Below are 27,523 nucleotides of genomic sequence, written 5' to 3'. Positions count from 1 at the left end.
ACGCTGCCCTTCTGGGCACGTCCAGTCCTGCGCCGCCAGCTGCGTGAGTTTTTAGGAGGCCACCTCGGCCGCCGGGGAGGAAAGTCATCACTCTTCAAAGATTCGGAACCGCCACTGTGGACGCGCCCTCCGTTCGTACAACAGAAAAAGCTTCCTCGGCGGAGGGAAAAAGCGCCAACAGGCCAGAATAATGAATCCCTCCGAACGCTTCCGGCGGCATGTGGAGGGCAAAAGGAAGGCTTTGAAGACTGGAAAAGGACAGGAGCAGCATCCGCTCACTGGCACAGCGGCCTGGTCGTCAAATCGGAGTGAAAACCAGCAACTGGGAAGTATCTAGTTCACTTCTTGAGGGCGCGACGTAGTGACCACCGATTAAAGATGAAGTCAGGAGCCAATAGGGAGATGACTCAACGAAGGAGGCGGGATTTTTTTCTTTTTCGGGGTAAAACATAATTTTTTTTTTTGAGAGGTTTTGCTATAGGGTGCATGCGCTCTCTAGACAGACAGAGACAGGGAGACAGAAAGTGAGAAATCACCCCCAGGGGGATGGCCAAACTGCAATCCCTTCTCCATTCTCCTCTCTGGATCTTGGGCACATACGCACATGCACCTGGTGTGAGTTTAGGCCACTGGGTCCAGGACTCGAACTACGGTTGACTATATAGTCCAGCGTCATAGCCATTGTGCCAACTGTTGGTCTCTGCTTGTTTTTTTTTTTTTCTTTTGTGTACTCTGATCAGATCTCTGTGTGGCTCATTTTGGAACTTGCTTTTGTTAAAAGAAAAATAAAACAATTTAACAGAGTTGAGTTTTAATTGAGCAAATCTTAACACAATTTAAATCGGGCAGTTGTTTTCAGACTTCCAGACAACTTTAAAGTTAACGTAGTTTAAAAGGTGGGATGCCTGTGATTGAAGTTTAGCTGCTCTGATTGACTGTAACCTAGCAACCAGCTCAGAAAAACAGCCTAACATGTATGGAGAGAAACACTGTGATTGTAGTGACTGTGGAAAAGCCTTTTCCCAGAAGCCAGACTTCATGAAGCATCAACAAACACACATGGGGGAGAGACCCTCTGGATGCAGCAGGTTCCAGGAAGCCTTCAGCCACAAATCCCATCTCTCTTTACACTAGAGAATCCATACAGGAGAAAAACGTTATGAGTGCAATATATGTGAGAAAGCCTTTATTGATAAATCTTGCCTTAATAAACAACAAAGAACTCACACTGGAGAGAAAGGCCCTGAGTGTCGTGTATGTCAGAAACGCTTCCATGGTAAGTCATAACTCACTTTACACCAAAGAACCCATCCAGGAGAGAAATGCTACAAGTGTGGCGAGTGTCAGAAAAGCTTCAGCAACAGGTCACAGTTGAATATTCATCAGAGAGCTCATAGGAGGGAGAAATCTTCTGGTTGCAACAAATGTGGGAAAACATTCCCCCTTAAGTTTAACCTTATTTTACATTAAAAAAAAAAACTCATATGGGGGAAAAACGATATGGATGCAGTGAATGTGGGAAAGCCTTCTTCATTCTCAGATCTGAGCTCATTAGACATCAGAGAACTCAATTCAGAGATCTGAGCTCATTAGACATCAGAGAACTCATGTGGGAGAGAAGGCTTACCATTGCATTGAATGTAGAAAAGGTTTTAATGTAAAGTCACTCTTTAATACTTACTAGAGGACTCACATGTGAAAGAAACACTATGGATGCAATGAATGTGGGAAAATCTCCATCAAGTTTAGCCTCATCCTCTGCGAAAGAACTCACACAAGTGAGAAACCTTATGAGTGTAGTCAGTGTCAGAAAGCTTTCACCCAAAAGTTGCACCTTGTCAGAGGTCTCACACTGGGGAGAAACCTTATGAATGCAATGAGTGCCACTAAGCCTTCAGCTAGAAGTTATATCTGCTTATCCACTAGAGTATCCACTTGGGAGAGAAACCTTATGAATGTTTCAAATGTGGGAAAACTTCCTCTCACAAGTTTAGCCTCATTATTCATTAGAGAATCCACACAGGAGAGAAGCCCTATGGATACAGCGAATATGGGAAAATGTTTCCCAGACAGTTCAGCTTCATTTTACATCAGAAAACATACTGGGGAGAAACCCCATGAATGTGGTCAGTGTCAGAAATCTTGTTCAAAAGTCACATCTTATCCATCAAAGCACTCCTATAGGTGAGAAACCTTAAGGATATAGTGAGTGTTGGAAAACTTACTTCCACAAGTTTGGTCTCATTCTACATCAGAAAACTCATATGAGAGGAGAGAAATCATGAATGAAATTGATATTTAAATGTCATCAAAAGGGTGTAGCTCATATACCACTGAGTTTTTAGAGAGTGACAGCTCAAGATCACAGCCTGAGGTTGTGGATAAGCTTTCTTTCCAAACATGCATGTCATTTGCCATCAGAAAATGCTGCCAGATATAATGGCAAGGAGTGGCTAATACCTTTTCTGATAAATGCTAATTGAATGTAGTCTAGAGACAACAAACAGGAGATAATATCTATGTATATATTGCCTGTGAGTATATTGTTAGCATAAAGTTCAGTTACATTGTTATCAGAGAATTGACATGGAGGAAAAAATAATCTATACTTTAATGAATCTGGGGAATTATGCTTTCATGAGTATTATTTAATGAAAGGTAATTTTTCTGCCTTTGTAATGTAATAGGTTGCATTATAGAATGTATGAATAGATTTTTTCAGAAAAAGAAAAACCATCAGAACAATATCCAGCTATGTAAGCATCTTATACCTTTTTAAATAAAAATTACTCATACTTGGGAGTTGCATGGATTAATATAAATGTGCCTATGCTTTGCTGTATATAAAACCTTCACATAGAACATCTGCATTAGATATTTGTATCATTGTAATGCTATAAAAATTATAAGTGACCAACAATGGCTCATTGTTTTAGTAAAAAATCTCAATACAATACTACATACTTTTTTTTTGTCCTCTACACTTTGCTGATATTTGTAAAAGGTCAGAGGGATTTTGAGCTTCTCTTGAGTACAACTTTATTTCATCAAATTCTTTTCCTATGATTTATTATTTTATTATATTCTTTATAAAAACACAGAATCCCACAACACACATAACCTCCCTATCCCCACAGTCATTAGGGAAGGAGTTCACATCTTAATGTAGGTCTGGCCATTTCTAAAGTAGGCCATTATTATTTGTTTTTACATATATCCTTAGATATTTTTCTCCCCTCAAGTATTTATATACCAGCTACAAAAATGGAGATGCAAAAGGGGTATAAAGATGAGATTTTCCTGCCTTTGTTACAGTACAAACACTTGGCTACAGAACCAAGAGAGCAATAGGGAACAGTAAACTTGAACTAATTGAGGAATGTAATGCCTGTTACTTGTTAATGAGTAGCTGAGTTATTTAAGTGGCACCTCCTCGAAAATAATTGGTTTGTAAGGACATCAGCACATGAAAATGATATAAATTTCCAGAAGGCACATGTCTCCCATACACTCAGTAACTACAAAGTACAGGAGAATCCAGAATTTAGATTCTACCCACTTTTGAGGAAAAATGCAAGGAAATGCATAAAGAAAAGATTGTTTATGTCCAAGTAGCATATGATGAATATATTTTTAAACCATATTGGTTAAGTGTTAAGAATATTTTGAAATCAAAATATCACATAATTTTTTTGAGAGGTTTTTCGCTATAGGGTGCGTGCGCTTGCCAGACAGACAGAGACATAGAGACAGAAAGCGAGAAATCACCCCCCAGGGGGGATGGTCACGCCACAATCCCTTCTCCTCCATTCTCCTCTTGGGATCTTGGGCACGCACGCACACGCGCCCAGTGTGAGTTTTAAGCCACCGGGTCCGGGATGCGAACCGCGGTCGACTACATGGGAGTCCAGCGACATAGCCATTACGCTAACTGCTGGTTCCCAAAATATCACATAATTTTAAACTAAAATCAAAGCTAATCTATGGTAATGATTTAAGTGGAAGTGATGCTGGCTTTTTTTCACATTCATTTTCTTCCTTCAGTTCTTGAACAAGTCAGTGCAGCTCTTCAACAGGGAGACATTGTTCTTGGGATGCTTTATTTTCAGTGTAGACATTTCAATTAGATTCTTTCTAAATGCTGCCACTCTCTCCCATTTGAAATTTATCAGTTCTTCCTTTGCAGATTAGAAAGCTGTTCAGATTTCCAGCAGCACTCCTGCTGATGTGCTTCAGCCAGCCTGACATCTTTGCTTTTTAACCAGGTCTTACCCAGAGCTTTGTGTTCTCATGGTGAAGGAGGGCTTTGGCACATCGGTATAAGAGATCCTTAGCAGCCTCTTTGTTCAGCATGTAGTACTGGAGGAGCTCTGTCAGCTTTAAATCTTCACCTGATGAGACGCTACTCAGTACTTTCCTAAATTTTTCAGACAGCGCAGCAACCTTCAATAGGTACTTTTTTATGACTGTAGACTCTTCTAAAGTCAAGCTGTGCAAGCAGGTTGCAGTATGGATATAGTCATTAGCAACATTTTTTATGAGATCTGGTTATTTTGTCAACTTTTGCACAGAAATCCTTGATCCTATTGTAATAGTTAATAACTATTCTTCTCTTGTTCAAAGAAATCATCTACCTCTTTTTTTTTTTTGGAGAGGTTTTTGCTATAGGGCACATGCGCTTGCCAGAAAGACAGCGAGAGACAGAAAGCGAGAAATCACCTCCGGGGGAGGGGTGGCCATGCCACAATCCCCCCTCCTCCATTCGCTCCTCGGGATCCCGGGCATACACGCACACACGTCCGGTGTGAGTTTAAACCACCGGGTCTGGGACTCGAACCACAGTCAGCCACATGGGAGTACAGCGACATAGCCATTATGCTAACTGTTGGTCCCTACCTCTTTAACTCCAGAAAAAAGGACTTCATCAGCACTTTTCACCACACTTTTGAAGAAACCTCTGAACATCTTTTTGGTATTTTTCTACCTAACACTTAGATCCTAATCATATTCCAAGAAAACATGGAAGTTGTGATCTTTACCAAGAACAGGGTGAGAGGAAAGCTGCTGAAGAAAGACTTCTTGAGAGGACAAGGTCTTCTTAAATACAGCGAGATACTCAGCTTCCAGTTCGTGCTTCATCTTAGCAAAGTCTGCTTTGGTCATAGACCCTTCACCCTCTCCCAGTTTCTGCATCTTCTCTTGAGGGCCATCAAGTCGGGTGTGGTAGGAACAGGTGGAATAACAAACCCAGCATAGTCTGTTTCAGTAAGAGTGTCATGTAACCACACCAAGTCTTTATGTAGGCATGTGCTCTTCATGTGCACTGTAAAATTCTCCTTATCCCTCTCACTGAGTGCATCGGGTGTGTCAATTTGTAGTGAGGGGTCAACATTCAGGTCCACAGATACAGAGCTCATGAAGATCTGTCATAGCCAATGGGGTGGGCTCCATCCTTCTTCTTCTTCTTCTTCTTCTTTTTTTTAAATTATTGTTTTCATTTGAGCAGAGAGAGAAAGGGAAAATGAGAAAGCAAGCCTCCAGGTCTGTGATTCAAACCATGGCTGATCATGTGGGAGTCCAGCACCTGAAGCACCACACAACTTGCTAGCCCCTAGGATTTATTTCTTAAAACTCACCAGGTAATTCTAATATGCAGGCAATTCAGGACCTTCTGATTATTAACAGAAATACAACTTTATATTTTTGATGCAACAGAAATTAGAAGATTGATATTAATGTCAGGGACACTTACAGATTTTCTATTTCAAACCCAGAAAAAAACATCTTGCACGTGGGCAAGATTTGACACTCTTGGGGAATTGTGAAGACGATGATGAGATCTCAAGTACCGTATGACGTATTGACTAGTGCTATGGTTGGAAGGTCTGCCAAAAAGTAATGTGTTGACTTTGGTTGTAATTGGATTAAGGGGGTAGAAACTTAACCTGCTTATAGTGTTAAAATGTAGCTCTTCCTTTGGAAGGAGATTAGTATTCAGGGCCTACATGATTGACTACTAGTGGGTGTATAAAGAGAGGAAATTAAAACAGAACAGAGACACATGGGCATAGATGCATGTAGTCCTGCTCATCGCAATGTTGTAATATGACCAGAAGAGTTTTATCAGATGTAGCCCCTTGGGTCTTCAGACCAGGAGCTGAATAAACCTCTATTCCTATAAATCACTCAGATTCAGGTATTTTCTGTTATTTGTAACAGAATGTGCTAGGAAAAGCTAGCAAAACAAATACTTTTCTTCTGCTATCTGCCTTTAAAGGATTTTTGCAAGAATGACCGAGCCCTCCTTTGTTCTGAATGCCCTGAGAAGTTGATTAGGGCACTGTTTTTTCGAAGACAAGATTATTCCCCGAAGCAGCAAAATCATTTTAGGAATCAGGTATCTTCACATACCTGTCCCCTTACTACCTCTCAAACCAAACCACTTTACAACAAGAAAATTACTGTGCCTACAGTGAGGTGAGTATAGTCTTTTCTTAATGCATTTGAAATATCAAAAGGGGGGCCAGCAGGTGGCGGTGGTTGGGGGCGTTGGACTCCTACATGGCTAACTGCTGTTTGAGTCCCAAACCTGGCAGCCTTGTTTCTCACTTTCCCTCTCTCTCTCTATCACTCCCTTACTTGCTCTGTCCCTCTTTGGTCAAATGAAAATAAATAAAGTTAAATAAAGTAACTTTTTTTTTTTGGAGAAATTTTCACTGTAGGGCGCGTGCGCTCGCCAGACAGACAGAGAGAGACATAGAGACAGAAAGCGAGAAGTCACCCCCCAGGGGGGATGGTCATGCCGCAATCCCCCCTCCTCCATTCTCCTCTCGGGATCTTGGGCACACATGCACATGCGCCCGGCGTGAGTTTTAAACCACCAGGTCCGGGACACGAACCGCGGTCGACTACGTGGGAGTCCAGCGACATAGCCATTATGCTAACTGCTGGTTCCCAATAAAGTAACGTTTTTTTAAAAAAGGGGACTCCAATAGATGAACTTCTCAGTCGAAAGATGGACAATATCTGACTCATCTTCCCTCATTCTCTTTCACTATCTCAGTCTCTGACAATCACCTCAAACCCTATTCAAAGGGAAGTAACGGCTAACGGGTAACAACAAAGCATTAGTAAAACCTACTCTTCTCCATTTAATTTGAATTCTAAACTTAAACTTTCAATAATGTTTAAAGTATCTACCTGAGGCTCAGCTGCACTGGTGCAGGCAGCAGGAGTGTTGTAGCATGCTAGAGACCAGGTGGGAAGATTCCGTGTCTGTATCTTGAGACTACCTGGACATGCCAGGCATGCCCATGATCGTGATTGGTTACAGGGCTTGGGGGAAGACTTGAGAGTGCCTACCTCTCTCTCGCTGGAAATAAATAAATAAACAAACTTAAAGACAGTGGAATACTTAATCTTGTGAAAACGAAGGTTAAATAAACTACATCTTGTTTGGCAAACTTTTTTGTAGTCTATTATCTGTGACCCAGTTTTCATTGTAATGTGAGACTGGTGACTGATGATCATACCCTTGACCTGGTCAGTTTTCTCCTTGGTAGCCAAGACTTCTGTGGAGTGCCAGGAAAATAAAATAGTGGAAAGAGCCATTTTTAGTTACAGAATCTTACATTTTTTTTCACCTTGTTCCAGCTATCAGCAATGTGAGCGCTGGCAGAAATACAGCTCAAAGTCACTTCATAAAGAATAAACATTTAGAAGTTTTCCATGATCCCTTTTCACTGCTTGGTATAGCACCATCCAAGTTTGTCTCCCCATTTATCATAACAGGCAACAACCCTCAAATTGGCAGTGGATTTTTAGGTGAACTGTATGCTTAATATATATCTCTAGAAGACCTATCTGGTAGTGGTCTTTTATGGGCCTTTGTTATTACTGGGTGGATTCAGGTGCACTTGGAATTTTGACATCAAATCTATTGCATGGGGGCCAGCTCCATGGCCTGGTTATTGAGGGAGCTAGATCACACGTGGATGACCTTGCGGTTCAAATCCTGGCCTTGCTAGTGTGTTGGTTGAGGTGCTGGACTCGCACATGACCAACCATGGTTCAAGTTCTGGAGCTGGTAGATCGCTTCCTCACTCTCCCTCTCTCTCTGTGTGTCTCTCTGGTGAAAGTAAAATATAATCATAATGATAACAAACTAATTCTTTTTAAAAAAGAGTATATATTATGAAATGAAAACAAATCCCGGCATTGATGTCTTGAAAAAAAGCACCAGGTATGCGTGTGCATACCCCAAATTCCAATGGGATGGGGAAATGGATGAGAAAGGATGGTGGTATCACTATGCCCACTGTGGGGTGTTGTCTCTCTTCCTGCTCTCTTTCTCTGGTGAGTGTATGTGCTCTCTGGCAAAAACCCCCAAAACAAGTAAACTGAAAAAACAACTTACCTGGCCCACACTCAGCATCAGGTTATGTAAACCTGGGAATTAGTGATTTATCTCATTATCTCATAATCACTAAAATACTCTTTTTTAAAGAATTATTTTATTCTTTATTTTTTACTAATTTATTTCAATTTGCTAGGAGAAGGACAGAGTAAGTGAGAGAGAAAAAAGAAAGGGAGAATGAGAAAGCAAGCTGCCACCTGGCAGGGTGGCAGGGTGGCAAGGACTCGAACCAAGGTCAGCCATGTGGGAGTCCAGCGCCCATAACCACCACACCACCTGCCACCCCATCTCTAAAATATTCTTTAGTGAAAGAAGGCAAGGTGTTTATGCTGAGTGATGACGAATTCTGTTTTTTCAGATGACTGGTTTTTTTCCTGAAGGACATTGTGTGTTCACCAGAAAGCATCCCCAATGGGGAATGGCCACGGCACATTCTTTCTCCATCTTTCCGACCTAGGGGGATTTGGGCACACACATGCACCTCGTGTTTTTCAAGCCACTGGAGCCAGTGCCATGTGTGCCACAGATAAGCTTCAGCCTCTGAAGATTTTCAGTGGTAATAACCAAACTCTAGAAATAATCATATAATTTATTCTAAGTACAAAATGAGTGAGTAGCTTGAAAAACAAAAGTGTTTTGGGGGTGCTCAGATGCAGCAGTTTATTTATTTTATTTGGTTCTGAGAGCAGGAGCTATCAAATTGCAGATTAGCATATGGATTTTTTTTTCTTTTTTTGGAGAGGTTTTTGCTCTAGGGCGCGTGCGCTGCCAGACAGACAGAGAGAGACAGAGAGACAGAAAGCGAGAAATCACCCCCCAGGGGGGGTGGCCACACTGCAATCCCTTCTCCTCCATTCTCCTCTCAGGATTTTGAGCATGCACGCACACGCACCTGGAGTGAATTTAAGCCACCAGGTCTGGAACTCGAACCACGGTCGACTATGTGGCTGTCCAGCGACACAGCCATTACACTAACTGCTGGTCCCAGCATATGGAGTTTTAACATTGGCCCAGCCCAAAAAGACAGGACATCTGAAAATGGGAGCTTTTACATTACAGATGGATTTAGAAAGCCTTAGTTTAATAATTGGCTAGAAGCACAAGATTTTGTTTTCGAAAGACAGAGTCAGCAAAAAGAATGCCTGTGTTTAACTGAGATAAGAAGGCTTTATTATGTGTTTAACAATGTTATGCCAGGGAGAGGCTGTAGGGAACATCCCAGAATCACGGATCAAAGTGGATCTGTTACAGCAAGATTAGTGTTTGCAAACATGCTCCTTAGAGATTATCTTAGAAGAGGAAAAGTAGGGGCCAACAGATGGCATAGTTGTTATGTTGCTGGACTCACATGGTGATGGCGTTTGAGTCGCAGACCCAGTGGCTTGAAACTCATGCCAGGCACGTTTGCGTGTGTGTGTTTGTGTGTGTGCGAAAGATCCCAGAGGGAGAATGAAGAAGGGATCGCAGTGTGGCCATCCCTCCTGGGGGATGATTGATCACTTTCCCTCTCATTGTTTCTTTCTCTCTCTGGCAAAGCACACACACCCTATGACAAAAACTTCTTTAAAAAAAAAATTGGAAAAGTAGTCAGGATTCTGTCCTCAAAATTTATGCGTTTCTTTTTTTCTTTCTTTTTTTTTTTGCAGAATTTTGGAGACCCTTCTAATCTCGAAGGACAAAGCTTAAAGGTGTCAGAATAGTTCTGTGCCTTGTATTATCTCCAGTGTTAAAGCAAAATTAAAATGGAGACAAGACCTGAAAAGTTCCTAAGAAAACAAATTTAGCCTTTAAAAGAACTTTAATATTGCTCAAACAACAAACAAGCAAATTTAAATCACCTCTGGTAAATACTTGTGTTGGAGAAAACTAAAACAATCTCAGCCAATCAAAAGCAGCCAACAAATGTCATCAGGGGCTTTCCAACAAGGCAAACCAAAAAGGGCAGTTTTGTAAATGTATCCAATCAAGTAATTTCTTCGTTTTTTCTCCTTGTGCATCCTATCCATACTTTCTTCTAATGCTTAAGCAAAGGAACACCAAACCCCTTTTGGTTTGATGTTGTCCAATTCATGAACTTTTGTTTGCACAAATAAAAGTATTGATGAGTTTAGCAAGTCTCGAATTTTTGTTTTGACAGGGACCATTCCCAGTGAAGAGAAAACAGCCAGTTCCCTTTCGGACGTCAGATACAAGATGGTGCCTTGGGAAGCCATGGCTCACACTGCGCGGACATATTTTCTCCTGTGGCTGAGCGGAAGTTCAATCCTCCAAGCCCAGTATAAATGACCGCCGCTCTTGTGGGCCGCGATAGACCAGTGTTATTGCTAGTCTTAGAGGCAGAAACCTAAGAAGCCATGGAAGTTAAGTGTTGGCGGCAGGAGATCACGGTGGGGTCTGCTGGAGATCAGGTGCATGTGTGGTCTCTCCATGGAGGTGGTTATGGGCGGTGGGTGTCTCTAGGGAGGAGCTTGGGGTCCCAGATGGTGGATGTGAAATTGAGTTGCCTTTGAGAAAGTTCTGGTGGTCAGGTGTTAAGTGTCTCTTTGAGACTATGAGAGCCCAGAGATTAGACTTTGGGGTCTTTGAGAGTCACAGTTCTTGTAGGGCTCAGTAAGAGCAAGCTGTAGGGGGTGTGGTATTTGTTAATAGAAGCTGTGTTTGGATTTAATATGGGGCTCAGTAAGCTGGGGGGTAATGGTCAACCTTACAGAGATGCAGATGTGGATTAAGTGTTTAGGGAGGGGCCTGAGGTGTGGTGTTAAGAGATTCCTAGTTCAAATTTTGTAGGCCCTGTGTCCCAGGGTTGGATCTAGGTCCAAACCCTGGTTGCTGGGGTCCTACTTTATGAACGTTACTGATGCAGGATTTTGGGGGTGATCAGTCCCAACACCGAATGCAGGAACAGCAGCAAACTGGTTCTTTGTCTCATGGTCACGGAGAATTAGAATGTGGACAAGCAAAGGAGATGTGGTTATAGACCAATCAGTGAGAAATAAGAGGACATCCAGACATAGCCAAGTTATTGGAGTTTTATTGATTAAGCAGGTGATGTACAGGGGGGGCTCATGTATCTCAAAAACCCCGCAGCCCAGGTGAAAGGTGAGGAGTGCTTATAAAGGCAGAAGTCACATTCTTTTCTGGGTTGACCTGGTGATTACCAGAACAAAGCATGGTGGGCTTAAAAGTGTAGGTGGTAGGGGCTTACAGTGCAGAAGCAGTTTGCAGAAGCAAACAGCAGATTAATCATTCTTAAGGGTATGTTCCATCCCTACCTAAACACAATGGAATCTTAGTGACCTTTATGGCTAGGGCAAGGGGTTTAGCAATTGATTATTATATCACTAAGGAACATCTTAAGGTAGGGAGTTTTGGGTTATTTAGCGAAGACAGTAGGAATGTTCATCACTCTGTTTATTCTAAGCAAAAGGAGAAAGCAAGTTTCCAAGTAGAGAGGAGCTCAAAATGAGGTGCTCCTGCTTCACTGCTTCAGTGGCAAAGCGGAGTTTACTTGAAAACAGGAGAGTTTCAGAGTAGCCAGGAGGAGCAAGTGGTCCCAGGGTTAAAAGTACATGCAGAGACTTTTGGGTAGGCAAGTTGCTGAGGTAACAACTGCTGCACCGTGGAATGGATTAGTGAATTTGGTGAATTTTTATTGTGAATTTTGGTAATGAGTATTTAGTAGGAGGTCTGTAATAGTGGCTGCCACTTTCATTCGGATTTCCCAGGTTTCCTTTTGCGCTTGTGCGTCGACTATTTAAGCACATGCCCAGTGTGGACTTTGTAGTGTAGCCTCTGTATTTGGACTCCTACACTTTTCCCCTATTTTCCCAGTGGGAATTAGGATGTTGACTGAGCATCCCAGTGAGATAACTTCCTCTCGTGGTGTCAGGAGGCAGCTTGGAGGAGGGCGTTCTCTGAGGGTCTGGCTGTAGTTGATGAACTGTAGTTGATGTGGCCGATGTCCTGCTGTATTTCTCAGGGCTGTCTACTAATTTCTGACAACCTGTCACATTACATTCCTCCACAGCCTTTCAAGTCCAAGTCCTTATTAAAGGACTAATTTGAAAATCTCTGTAAACTTTTGTATCACTCCATTCTTAAGACCCTGCAGATAGGTTTAGGAAGATCAAGACTAAGAAAATCTGACTTGGTAAGGTTTCTATAAAAGTTGATGTTTTTTTTTTTTCTTCTTACTGCAAATCGACTTGGATATTTACTTCTAAATTCTAACACCAGTAATGTAACATTTCTAGTCTCCAAAATTCTATTTCCAAAGACAACTCTTACTGAAATGTTAGTATTTTTCCATTTTTAAATTTTATTTTCTCTGCTTAATTTTTATAATTCAGATAAAATATTCAGGAAATACTTTATTTTTGGTTAATTTCATGTTTTACACATTTCTCTTATACAAATTCCCTTATTAAGAATATTTAACAATGGTAACAATACTATACAAGAATGACATAGGAAATGATTAAATAGATGTATGTACTGGGGTGGATTTGGAATGTTTAAAATTTTGGTTATTGGGAACCAGCAGTTAGCATAATAAAATTTTGGTTATTACTTTTAGGATCATATCAAGATTTGCCATTCACCTAAGGATGTGCTTGATTCTCATCTTCTTCCTGGTTTTTCACTTTTGTAACAATTGTAAATAGCACTCTCTCCTTTTTCAATCTTTTATTTTCTTCTAACATTCTATAACATAATAAAACAATTTAAAAATATTATTAAGTATTTATTGTGGTTTTTGGTAACCTTCCTAATAGCTCTTTACAACTCATTATTTTATTATTAAAATTTTTGAACACAGGACTGGCAGATGACATAATGGTTCTGTCATTGGATTCCCATGTAGTCTGGTTTGAGTCCTGGACCCTGCAGCTTTAAGGCACACCGGATGCATGTGCACACGTGCCCAAAATCCTGAGAGGAGAATGGAGGAGAAGGGATTGCAGTGTGGCCTTCCCCCCTGGAGGATGATTTCTCGCTTTCTGTTTCTTTGTCTCTCTCTGTCTCTTTGGCAAGTGCATGCACCCTACAGCAAAAATCTCTCTCAAAAAAAATTATAGTAAACATATACTCTGAGGTTCATGGGGCTTAAGATGTAGGTATATCTTGGGTGATCACTATTCAACTCACATTATGCACACGCAAATGGTTATGTGAGTACATTAAGGAAAAAGCCTTTGTTGGGTTTCTAATATTGATCTATCTGAGTTGTCTCCTGTGGTTGAGGCTCTGTTGTGGGGGTTCTCCTTTCCCACCTCCCCTTTATCATTCATGCTACTTCTGTTTTACAGAAGAAAGGCACATTTTCTCCACATTCAGGCTTCCGTGGTTTGATTGCCTTAAGGTGAAAGCCTTTGAGACACCAAATAAAGGGCCTTGACTTGCTTTCACAGCAGCATCGGGGCCCAGAGAGAATGTATCATCCAATGCTCTTCACCCCATAGGTTCTGCACCCGCAAGAGCAAGATAATTCAAGTGAAGGAAGTGGTAGGAGGTTCCTGGACCTGGATATCATTGTTTTTTGAAACAGCCTTGGCAAGAGACCCAGATTACTGAACAGAAATTTAGGGAAGACCCAGGAAAGACTAAAGACAGAACATCCCAGTTACTGGGATTTCCTGAAGCAGAGAAAGTGACGAAGGCCCAGGTGACTTTTGGTTTTGTTTTATTTCCTATTTTGATTTGTTGGTGGATTTATGCAAAGGCTGAAGAAATCAATTCATTTAAGTGAAAAGTTTAAATTGGGAAAAATGGGCTCTGGGGAGATGTGAACTTAGACTGTATCTTTAAAATAAAAATAAAATGGGCTCAGGATCTATTTTTCAGAGTTCATACTATGTGACCAGTATTAGAATATAATGTATGACTCCGCAGGACCCTGTTGGTTTCATTAACTCGCCTAACATTTAACATTTCTGGTGGCCTCACAACCAGAGAATCATGGCACTATTCTGAGGAAAAAGACCAATTCTTCAGGAAATGGCAGTATTTCATGATGCTCAAGTCTTGGATACTTTCTTTGATGTTTTTTTCCTAGAGGTGATGTGCTAGACTGTTCTTAATAGCATATTTTAAAAGTTTATATATTTATTTGTTCCACGAGGAAGAGACAGGCATCCCCAAGAGGGTCCTCCTGCTATGGTTCACCTCCAGTCTCAGGTAGCCAGGATCATGGGCTGAAGGGAAACCTTAAGGGCATGAATCCTGGGCTCTTCCTCATGGTCTCAGCACTGTAGAGTGTTGTGTTACTACTGTGCCACTGAGGCTGGCCAACAAACAGGTTTTGTGTGGCTGTTTCTTACATGATTATTCTGTGCCCCCTATTGGACTAGATCAAGTAGAATTCAGTGGACACTGGATTTCAGGAGACCTCAGTCTGGTAGCCTATATATACAACCTTGTCACAGTCTGTATTCATCTGTGAAGAAAACCCAATGGCCTAGAAAATGGATGGTTTGAAGGGCTTTCAAAGGGTCCCCATGAACAGGTCTCTGAACTGGTGTTTGGGTACAGATTTGGTCACAGAGAGCAGAAAGTTGTGGCTGGTAATGGTTTTGAGTTGTTGCTTTAGATTTTCTTGGGACCAGCAGTTGGCGTAATGGCTATGTTGCTGGGCTCCCATATAGTTGACCACAGTTTGAGTCTCAGACTCAGTGGCTTAAACTCACGCTGGGTCCATGTGCATGTGTGTACGTGCCTAAGATTCTGAGAAGAGAATAGAGGAGAAGGGATTGCAGTGTGGCCATGTCTCACTTTCTGTCTCTCTGTCTCTCTCTGTCTTTCTGGCAAATGCCCCCCCCCTATAGTAAAAACCTCTCAAAAAAAAAAAAAAATCCAGACCCAGGAAATACAAAGGACCCCACTCTGAATCAAACCAAGATGATCTTCTCCAAGGCACATCATAGCCAGATTGACCGAAACCATGGGCAGAGACAATATACTAAAATTGGAAGAGAGAAACATCAATTACTTTCAAAGGATATCCCATTAGGCTAACAGCGGACTTCTCATTGGAAACAATGCAAGCAAGGAAAGAATGGGAAAATATATTCAAAGTGTTAAGTGAAAAACACTTTCTAGGGACCAGCAATTAGCATAATGGCTATGTCACTGGACTCCCACGTAGTTGACTGCGGTTCGAGTCCCGGACCCGGCAGCTTAAACTCACGCCAGGCGTGCGTGAGTGCATGCATGCGTGCCCAAGACCCTGAGAGGAGAAGGGATTGCAGCGTGGCCATCCCCCCTCGGGGGTGATTTCTCACTTTCTGTCTCTCTGTCTCTCTCTGTCTTTCTGGCGAGCGCACGCGCCCTATAGCAAAAACCTCTCCAAAAGAAAAAAAATTTCTTCCAAGAATTCTATACCCAGCAAGATCATTCTTCATATGGGAAGAGAAGACAAAAACATTTTTAGATAAACAAAACCTGAAAGAATTTACCAACAGCAGACCAGCTTTCTCCAAGAAGTGCTGAAGGTAATGCTATATCAGGAAAACTAATGTCAGACACACAGAAATAAGAGTACAAAAAACAACCCAGAAAATAGCCGGTCTAATGGTAGGGACAAGTTCGGAGTTGAATGTTAACTTCCAGAATTTAAATGGAAAGATCAGACCATAGTAACACTGCAAATTCAATAGAAGAGTGATTAATTACATGAGACTGAACTAGTGAAATAGAATTTTATGTCTTTTGACTAAAACATTACTCATTTTCTTCTGTGCTTTGTTTTCCAGATTTAAGGATTTTTGTTTTCTCTTGAACTGTTGACTGGTTCATCTACCTACTGTTTGAGCTGAATCCCTAACCTTTTCCCTGGCTTTAAGTCTTAAGCAATTTCTCTTAATATTTTTTGGTTTTGATCTATTAAAAATAAAACTGTTGGGACCAGCAGTTAGCATAATGGCTATGTCTCTGAACTCTTATGTAGTTGATCGTGGTTCGAGTCCTGGACCTGGTGGCTTAAGCTCATGCCGGGTGCGTATGCGTGCGTGCCCAAGATCTCAAGAGGAGAATAGAGGAGAAGGGATTGTGGCATGGCCATTCCCCCAGGGGGTGATTTCTCGCTTTCTATCTCTCTGTCTCTCTCTGTCTTTCTGGTGAGCGCACACACCCTAAAAAACCTCTCCCCCCCAAAACAAAACAAAAAAAACTGTTTTTCTTAAAATTAAAAAATGCATTAAAAATACCTATTTAATGACTGCAGTAAGCTATATAGCCCCAACTGGGTGCTACTTTATAGTATGTTCATTCTATTTACTGAGGTTTATGCCTGCAGTCAGATGTGTCCATAGATATGTATCAGCTGTGCTTGCTATTGAAGGTACTTAGATTACTTAAGATCTTTAGTGAATTGGAACCAGTAGTTGACAGAGTGGCTATGTCACTGGACTCCCATGTAGTTGACCGCGATTCAAGTCCTGGACCCAGTGGCTTAAACTCACACCTGTGCATGTGCGTGCATGCCCAAGATCCCGAGAGGAGAATGGAGGAGAAGGGATTTTGGCGTGGCCATGCCCCTTGGGGGGCGATTTCTTGCTTTCTGTCTTTCTGTGTCTCTCTGTCTTTCTGGTGGTCGCATGCGCCCTATAGCAAAAACCTCTAAAAAAAAAATCTTTAGTGAATCAATAAAATGTGAAAAATAATACTTCTTAAATAAGACCTCGCAAAAGTGTAGGCAATAACCCCCAAAATAGACATGTGTATTACATCAGGTTAAAAAGCTTCTGCACAGCAAAAAGAAACCATTACTAGAGTGAAGCAACAACTCATATATTTGGAAACTATGTCTCAGATAAGGGACCTGTAACCAGAATATACAGGAAACTCAAGCTGCTTACTTGCAAAAAAATGATCAGTCCAATCTAAACATGGACAAATGAGCTGAACAAACAAGTCTCCAAGGAAGATATATGAACAGCTAAAAAAAAATACATGAGAAACGTTCAACACCTCTTATCATAAGGGAGATGTAAATCAAAACTACAATGAGATACTACCTAACCCTAGTCAGAAAGACTAAGATTAAAAAAATAATGATAAGTGTTGATGAGGCTGCAATACAAAGGGAACTCTCCTACACCATTGGTGGAAGTGTAAATTAGTATAACCACTGTGGACAATATGGAGGTTCCTCAAAAACCTACAAATAGAACTACCATATGACTCAGCAATTCCATTCTTGAGTATCTACCCAAAGGGCAGGAATACAGTCAGTTTATAAAACACTTACATATCCTTGTTTATTGCAGCATCGTTCACAATTGCTAAGACATGGAGCCAACCCAGATGTCTAAGAACAGATGAATGGACTGAAAAAGTATGGCACATATACGACTCAGCCGTGAAGAATGATGAGACCCTGGAATTTGATAGAAAGTGGATGAATATGAAAGATTTAATGCTAAGTGAAGCAAGTCGGACCGTAAAAGAGAGGCATTGTTTATCGCCACTTAATATATACCAAATGTCTGCACTATATGGCAGAAACTGAAAGATTAGAAGGTATGAAAGCTTGGAGAGCAACTGTGGATACTGGAAATGCTATGGGAGGAGGGTGAGCAGTGGAGGGGGGAATGAGAGGGAGAGAATCGGGGGTGGGGGGAAGGCAGAGCATTTGACATACACAAAAATGGAAAATGACCTGCTGATGATAATGTGTTTGGTTATATCTTTGACCAGACTAATATGCAGTGTATTCATGTTGAGAAAGTTCATTTTGTATGCTGTGAAGATGTACAGGGATTAAATGTAAAAAAAACAAAACAAAAAACAAACAAACAAAAAACAGGAAAAAAAACGTAAAAAAGAAATATTTATTTATTTAATTCAATTTGTTATCATTATTTTTTCATTTGACCAGAGGGAGACAGAGAGAAAGAGAAAGTGAGAAAGCAAGCTGCCAAGTCTGGGACTTGAACCACAATTGGCCATGTGGAAGTCTAGCACCTCAATCACCACCCCACCTGCCAGCCCATGGCATTAGTTTCTTAGTTTCTTAGATATTTATCACAAGGATAGCAACCAAGAAAACGTACATTGGAGTTTATCAAATTAAAAGCTTGTGCTTCAGGGGCTGTCAGGTGGAATGGTGGTTAAGGCATGGGACTCCCACATGGTTGACCATGGTTCAAGTCCTGGGCCTAGCAGCTTGCGTTCTTGCTTTCCCTTTCACTCTCTGTCTGTCTCTTTCTGATCAAATTGAAAAATAGTAGTAATGACAACTGGAATTAATTAAATAAATAATTATTAAAAAACAAACAAAGCTTGTGCTTCAGAGGACATAACCAAGATTAAGTGATAGAAAACTCACAGTTGGGAGAAAATATTTCCAAATCATATATCTGATACAAGTCTGGAATCTAGAATATATAAAAATGATCCCAACTTATTAATAAAGATAAATAAACCAGGACCAGCAGTTAGCATAATGGCTATGTTGCTGGACTCCCATGTAGTCGACTGCTGTTCGAGTCCCGGACCTGGTAGCTTAATCTCACGCTGGGTGCGTGTGCATGTGTGCACAAGATCCCGAGAGGAGAATGGAGGAGAAGGGATTGCAGTGTGGCCATCCCCCTGAGGGAGTGATTTCTCGCTTTCTGTCTCTCTGTCTTTCTGGCGAGCGCATGCGCCCTATAGCAAAAACCTTTCAAAAAAAGGATTGTAGTGTGACTGGTCGCCGTTGTGGGGTGCTTTCTCTCTGCTCCCTTTTTGTGTCTTTCTGTCTCTCACTCTGTTGTGTGTATGCATATGCCCTCTGGCATAATACTAAAATTAAAAATGGCAAGCTATTTTTAATAGACATTTCTCTAAAGAAGATATACTAATGACTAAATAGTATGATGTTAGGAGTAGATTTGTCATACAGGGCTTTTATTAAGTTGTGTGACTTCTAAACATAGGTTGTGGAGAGTCTAACTTCCAAAGGGATATGTTATTAAATGCTCTTTCTATGTGGATTGATATGATCATATAGCTTTTCTATTCCCTTCTGTTTTTTCTTTTGTTGTAATGTATAATGTTTATTGATTTGCACATGTTGACACATCCTTGCATTCGAAGGATAAATTGGTTTGCTAATACTTTGTTGAGAATATTTGCTTTTATGTTCACCATGGTATTAGTCTAGTTTTCTTTTTCTTTTTCTTTTCTTAGAGAGATTTTTGCTATAGGGTGCATGTACTTGCCAGAGAGACAGGAAGTGAGAAATCACTCCCCAGGGAGGATGGCCACGCCGCAATTCTTTCACCTCCATTTTCCTTTTGGAATTTTTGACATGCACATATATGTGCCTGGCATGAGTTTTTTTTTTTTAAGAATTATTTTATTTAACTTAATTTATTTATTTTAATTTGACTAGAGTGGGAGAGAGAGAGAGAGAGAGAGAGAGCAAGCATGCCACCAGGTCTGGGAATCGAACCGTGGTCAGCCATGTGGGATTCCAACGCCCTTAATCTACATGCCACCTGCCGGCCCCCCTGGCATGAGTTTTAAGCTGCTGGGTTTGGGCTTGAACTGCTGTTGACTACGTTGGGAGTTCAGCAATTACACCATCTGCTGGTCCCAGTCTGTAGTGCTCTTTATGTTATATCCTTGTCTACTTTTGATATCAAGATAATAGCGCTGGTGTAAAATTAGTTTGGGAAGATTCCTTCCTCTTGGATCTTTCAGAATAGTTTGAGAGAATTGATTTTAGTTCTTTAAAAGATATAAAATTTATCAACGAAGCCATCCAGACCCATGCTTTGCTTTGTTGAATGATTCGACTTCCTGGTTCAGTCTTGTTACTTATTTCTGATGTGTTCAGACGTTTTGTCTCTTCCTGATTCAGTCTTAGTAGATTATATATGTATGGATATTTATTTATCTCCTCTAGATTTTCCAGTTCGTTGGCTTATATTGGGTCATGGGAAAAGTCATGATGTGTTTTTGCATAGAAAAGTATGTCATGACTTTTCTGATGACCTAATAGTTGTTCATATGAGATACTCTTTTGTTTTTCTGTGGTATCACTCACATTACAACTTGTTTGCTTCTGATTTTGTTTATTCGGATCTTCTTCATTTTTCTTAGTCTGGCTAACAGTTTGTCAATTTTTGTTTATCCTTTCAAAAACTGAACTTTTTGTCCCATTGATTGTTTGGTTTCTATTTTATTTACTTCTGCTCTGATCTTTGTTATTGCTTTCCTTCTAATACTTTTGGGTTCGGTTTTTTTCTTGCTTCTCTAATTCCTTCAGATGCATCATTAAATTATCTATTTTCTATCTTTCTTTATTTTTTTAAATGTGGCACTTATTGCTATAAACTTTCCTCTTATACTGCTTTTGCTGGGTCCTATAGATTTTGGTATGTTGTGTTTCCACTTTTATTTGTTTCAGGAAATCTTAACATTTCTTATTCTTTGATACTGTAGTTATCCTGGAGCATGTTGTTTTAGTTTCCGTGTATTGTAATTTTTTAAAATTTAAATTTATTTATTTACATTTATTCACTGTACATCATGACAACATGCAAAGTGAGATTTTCCATCCAGAGTACACTGTATATTGGCTCAGTCAAGCACGTCAGTATACATGTTATCGTCAACAAGTAATTTTCCATTTCTTGTTTTCTATATGTTTTGCTTTTTTCCCCCTCGTCCTTGATTCCCTATCTTTTACCCTCTGCCATCTCCCACTCTCCTCCCACACTGTCTCTGGTATCTGTTTGCTTTCTATACTGTTTCCCCCCACATTTTATTGAGTCACTAAAGATCTTAATTAATCTAAATGTTTTCATAGCAAGCACAGCTGATATATACATTTCTATGAACACAAGTCCAACTTTAGGCATAAGCCTCAATGAGTAGAATAATTGTTCCTCTCCACAGAAGTCTTTAGTAAAAGGCGAAAGATTTATACGATCTGAAGAGAAACCAGAGTATTCCATGAATTGTAATTTTTCACAATTCTTCTCAATTTCTAATTTTATTTCACTGGTTTTGGAAAGTGAGAAATCACCCCCCAGGGGCATGGCCACCCACGGTCCCTTCTCCATTCCTCTCTCAGAGGATTAGCATGAACAGGACCGCTCTCATCAGTGTGACCTGAGCAGGAGCAGGACTTGTAGGAAGGGATTGCTTTGCCAATTCTGGTGGGACCATTCAAGCACAGAACTTGAAACTGCCTTGTCTACTCTTCCTCACCTTTGATTCGGAGTTCATAGCAGTGCCCTCAGGATAGGTTTCCTCCCAGCTGCACCTGGTACTAATTAGTTCATGTCTTACTAATCCCCAGGACCTGACGATTTGTCCTGAGACTAAAATTCACAACTTCTTCACAGATGCACAGTCCCTTTGCGTAAGTTGTCAGTGCCCTGCAGGTGACAGGGTAATTGCAGCTCTGGGGAGAGATGAACTCAGAACATCTCAAGACTTATAACATCTCAAGACTTTGGTTCCAGATGCTCTGTGTTTCCTGATAGCCCTAGACAGTCCTGCTGCCAGTTCTAGCAACAGAGGTCAACCCCACAGAGTGTTTCATTATGGCTTCAACTCCAGTCAGGTATGGGTGACAATGTCTAAGAGGGGGACACTTAGAGGGCAGGGGAGGAGCTGAATAGGACAGAAGTTTTCCCTTGGGCCTCAGGACGGCTTCACTAATCCTTGGACTTTGGGAGAGCGTGATGACGGAGACCCCACAGCATGCAGGGAGTGGTCCTGTGTACTGGGCACGAGAGGGGGTGGGCATTGCTGAGGCTAGGCCAGCCTGAGAATCCAGGGGGCTGTGCTTTCACTTGCTTTTTCCCCTTGAGTTGGGAGTTGTCCATTGGCCTAGCCTTCTGAGAACTGGACTCAGAAAACTTGATACACTGGATATCTAGAGTTCAAGGTAAATGCACAGACTCTTGTGTCCTTGTTCTCTGCACACACAGGTGCGCACAGACATTCAGATAATCAAAATGGTGAACGTATTGCTGTCCTGACACATTTCCTGTGCTCTTGGTAAGCCTCCCCTTCCACCTTTCCCCTCCTAGCCACTAGGCAATTGTCAAGCTGCTTTCTGTTTCTGTAGATGAGTTTGTGTTTTCCAGAATTTTACATGAATCTGTGCCTCATTTTCCATCTATGTAAAATAGGATGAGAATATTCTTTGATACTGGACATTTAGTATTAACTTACATGAGCATTCTGAATCTAGCTCTAAAACCCAACGTACAGAAATTCATCAGTAAATTATATCCACTGGTATTTTCTCTGAATGGACCCTGAGCCACTTACTGGGAAATTGGCCAGAAACACAGACATTTGTAGCTGTTCTAATTAAAATTAGAATTTAAATTAAATTACCCTTCTGCTAATGGGATGTGATCATGCCACAATCCCGTCTTCGTTTCTCTATCTCATAGGAATTTGGGACACAGAGATACATGGGCCTGGTTTGTTTTTCAAGCCACCAGGGGCCAGGATTCAAATGACAGCCAACCAAGTAGGATCTGGCTCTGTCACTAGGCTGTGGGCTGACCCTCGCCCTCTTTTTAGTGTGCATTGCAGGCTTCATAATCACTTTTACCTCTCCAAATTTCTCATTCTGTTTTCTTCTATGTAATTAGGCCTCTCTCAATAACATTCTTCTCCTTGTTTTTATGGTCTGTAAGTCAATACAGGGCTCTTCCCATCATTTCTGCAGCCAGGAACTTTCTCTGACCACTGCTCTTTGCTTCAAGTAGCCAGCCTGACTGCCTGACTGGCCAGTACCTGACTGATCTTCCACAATTCTATTCTCTTTTATTTTTGTGTTTATTTTGTAGCTGATCTGGTCTCTGGCACTTGCAATGCTCAAGTTTTTGGCTGTCTGTTTGCCTTGTTATTGTCCCTATTGTCAGTTAAATTTTTTTTTTTTCATATAGGAAAAAGCAGAATCACTAACACCTAGGGAAGAGAAAACCCAGCAGACACTGGGGCTGTGTTGCAGGAACTTTTCCTTTACTGCAAATGAAGGGGTAAGACAGGGCTGCTCGAACCTGGACTGCTGGGTTCGACTCCCACACCCACCACGAGCTAGCTGTGTAACTTCTGTACATCACACGACCTGCATTTGTCTGTTGTCATCTGCCAAATGAGAATGATAACTACCATATTCAGCTCATTGAGTGATCTGGGGATGAAGCACATTGAAATATTTAAAACCTCCAGAGCAAGCACAGGGCCAAGACTCAGTAACTTTTTACTGCTTGTATTCATATAGGAAAAAGCAGAATCACTAACACCTAGGGAAGAGAAAACCCAGCAGACACTGGGGCTGTGTTGCAGGAACTTTTCCTTTACTGCAAATGAAGGGGTAAGACAGGGCTGCTCGAACCTGGACTGCTGGGTTCGACTCCCACACCCACCACGAGCTAGCTGTGTAACTTCTGTACATCACACGACCTGCATTTGTCTGTTGTCATCTGCCAAATGAGAATGATAACTACCATATTCAGCTCATTGAGTGATCTGGGGATGAAGCACATTGAAATATTTAAAACCTCCAGAGCAAGCACAGGGCCAAGACTCAGTAACTTTTTACTGCTTGTATCATCTTTTCTGGTATCACAAAGCACAAGTTATAGTGGATATTTCCTCGTGAACCTGGATCAGAGGTGGGATCTGCTCTCAAACCCTGTGGCCTGTCACCTTTGAGTTGCTCTCTCTCATATTCCAGGTTCTCCAATGGCAGTACCCTCCATATGGAAGAAAAAGAGGGGGGTCATGCTGGCTAAGATCACCATGATAGGTATTTTTGTCTTTGTTTCTGCAGGGTCTGTGTCACACTGTGTTTAGGCCCCATTGCTCTTATGGAGCCCAATTGTTACTCCACAGAGAAGTCTCATCCCTTTTTTTTACTTTACTTTTCTTTTTTTTAATTATTCATTTAATTTTTATTTATTCATTCTTTTATTTTAATTTTATCAAAGAGAGAGACAGAGAGAGACACATACAGAGAGAGCAAAAGTGAGAAAGGAAGTCATTTGGTCAAGAACTCGAACCATGGTTGGCCATGGGGGAGTGTCCAGTGCCTTAACCACCACACCACCTGCCAGTCCTAAGAAGTCTCATCTTGATGGACAAGCAGGTAGGTCTTGTTAAACTTTGTGCTGAGGGAAAAACATGAGAAGGGAAATGTGAATAGATCACAGAATGGAAGGGTACTGGGAGCAGGGGGATCAAACGGATTTGCAAGTAGGTCTAGCTGATTCTTGGCTATATTCTCTGACCCAGATCTTTTACTTCTATTCTTCAAACCCAGCTGGCTTTTTTATTTCTTGGGACACACTTTCCCCTTAGTGCAATGGACTGAATGTCTGTGTCCCTCTCCCCAGAAACCATAAGTTAAAATCCTAAGTGTCAGTGTGAGGGCATTAGAAGGCGGGACCTATGGCGATTAGGTCATGAGGTGGAATCCTCATGAATAGGATTACTGCCTTGGAAAAAAGAACTCCAGAGAGCTCTCTTGCCCCTGTTCCACCATGTGAGGACACAAGGAGAAGGGCTGTCTGCAGCCCAGAAAAGAGCTCACTGGAACCCCACTATGCTGGCATCCTGATCTTGAACTTCTAAACTCCAGTTTGTGAGAAATAAATGTCTGTTAGTCATAAGCCATCCATTTTGTGGTGTAGCAGCCCAGACTAAGATAGTCAATATGTGGAGACTGTCTCTCTTCTTAAAAATATTTATTTATTTAAAAAAAAGTATTTATTTGCTGTGGTTTTCAAGCTGTCAGGTCCAGGACTTGAACTACAGTCAGCCATGTGGAAATCCAGTGCCTCAACCACCACACCACCTGCTGGCCCCAGTGGAGGTGCTTGATATTCCAACAGCATCACATACATTGTTGTAAGGTCTTATTCTTACATATGAGTTACTTTGTTCTTTCTTATACGCTCTTCATATCCAAACGGGATGAGCAGAATCTTGGGAATATTTGCTGTTCATTGATGGCTTAGGTATATTTGCTGTTTGTTTGTTGGTAAAGATGGTATTGATGGTATTAAATTCAACTCCAGCGTTGTTGGAAGTCTTTAGTATGTGTGTATGTTTAACAAGATAAGAAATCATGTCAAAAATTCAGTCAGGTCAGCTGGTGACATATTAGTTAAAATGGCTGGGTCCCACATGGCTGATTATGTGGTTTAGGACCCAGACTCAGAAGCTTGAAAAACACACTGGGCATATGTGTGTGTGTGTGTGTGTGTGTGTGTGTGTGTGTGCATGCCCAGAAATCCCAAAAGGAAGGAGAAATGGAGGAGAAGGGGTTTCAGTGTGGCCATCCCTGTGGGGTGATTTCTCACTTTCTTTCTCTCTTTCTGAGTGCAATTGCCCTAAAAAAAAAAAAAAAAAAAAAAAAAAAAAAAAAGGAGGAGGAAGAAGAAGAAATTATTGTTTGTGACTTCTAACATCTGAGTTCTCTTGGGTTTAGTCTCCATTGATTAGTTTTTGCATTGAATATGGATTTGGTCTTCCTCTTTGTTTATGTTTAGTGATTGTGTCTTTGTACATTGTAGAGAATGGAATCCGTTATGTTTTCATAACAGAAACATAAAAGCATAGATTATTTTTCTCTCTGTAGACAATTACTTTGGCTAAACTTGAGCTCCATATTCTGAAATTTCAGTTCAGTTATTTTAGGCTTCAGTGGACTGCTTGGTCTCTGCATGTACATTCTGGCTTTACCCAGAGACCTGAACAAAAGTTATGCCTAAATTTTGTGGTACCGCCTTTGTGGCTCTCCTTTTCCATAGCTTTCCCCTCACTTTGCAGCCTCTGTGGTTAGACTGACCTTTATCCTTTGGGTATTTTCTTCTTCTTCTTCTTTTTTTTTTTGAGAGCGATATTTTTGCTATACTGGAGAAACAGAAAATGAGACATCATCCCCCAGGGTTATGGTCACTCCTGGAGAAACAGAAAGTGAGACATCATCCCCCAGGGTTATGGTCACTCCGCAATCCCTTCTCCTCCATTCTCTTCTCAGGATTTTGGACACACACACACATGCACCCAGTGTGAGTTTTAAGCTGACAGGTCTGGGACTTGAACCATGGTTGACTACATGGGAGTCCAGTGATGTAACTGTTACACCATCTGCTGGTCCCTATCCTTTGGTTCTTTTGACCAATAAGACTATGGGGGTCTATTTTGGCTTCAGTCATTTTGCATGGTTCTAACCATGGCTTCAGGAGCACAGTTATTTTATAAAATGGAAAACTTACTCCCCTTCAAAGTGTCAACACTCCTCAAGGATCTGCCTGCTCTTTTCACTCCTTACTGAACTCTAGTGTTCTCTACAGGTAAAGGAGTCCTCTCTAACAGTGGTATCGCTTTCTGTAGTTTCAGTTACCTGTGGTCAATGCAGTCTGGAAATAGATTGAGTACAGTGCAGTAAGATATTTTTAGGAAGGGTGGCAATAGAGTGAGACCACATTTATGTACTTATTACAGAATAAGTTTGTCCAATTATTACTGTAATCTCATACTGTGCCTGGTTTATAAATGAAACTTTATCATGCATATTCACTTATAGGGAAAACATAGTACATATAGGATTTTGTACTATCTGCAATTTCAGGCATCCCATGGGGATCTTGCAATATCCCTCAGGGATAAGATGGGATAATTATAGTTGATTTTTATATTTTGTCCAGAGTCTTTGGTTATTATTTGCAGAAAAGTTGGTTCAATAGAATTTGCTCAGCTATACTGGAAAAAGAAACTGTCCTTTGTTATAGAGTTTGGCCTTGAAAACTTTTTTATTTTTTAGGTTTGCTGTAGGTATGGACAGTTGCCAGAGATATATAGAGAGAGGCAAAGGGAAAGTGAGAAATCACCTCCCAGAGGGGATGGCCACACCGCGTTCCCTTCTCTGTTTTCCTCTCGGGATGTTGGGCACATATGCATATGTGCCTGGTGCGTTTTTCAAACTGCCAGGTCCAGGACTTGAACCATATTGCCAGCCATGTGGTTATCCAGCTACCTTAACCACCATACCACCTGGCTGGCCTGAACACTTTTTTTTTCTTTTATATACCTAATAATATCAATATTTTGTTGCCTCTGAGTCATAGTTAGAAAGCCTTT

The 27,523-nt window shown here is 41.1% G+C and overlaps 2 pseudogenes; both read right to left on the bottom strand.

The window, feature by feature from the left end:
- Positions 1-4,040: 4,040 nt before the first annotated feature.
- On the bottom strand, positions 4,041-26,111 carry LOC102484109 (sorting nexin-5-like; annotated as a pseudogene).
- Positions 21,229-21,355, bottom strand: LOC114009543 (uncharacterized; annotated as a pseudogene).
- Positions 26,112-27,523: the final 1,412 nt, after the last annotated feature.

The sequence above is a fragment of the Tupaia chinensis genome, unplaced genomic scaffold, assembly GCF_000334495.1.
Source record: "Tupaia chinensis unplaced genomic scaffold, TupChi_1.0 Scaffold000559_1, whole genome shotgun sequence".
In the NCBI taxonomy this organism is placed as follows: Eukaryota; Metazoa; Chordata; class Mammalia; order Scandentia; family Tupaiidae; genus Tupaia; species Tupaia belangeri.
This window is presented reverse-complemented; position numbering and strand designations above follow the sequence as displayed.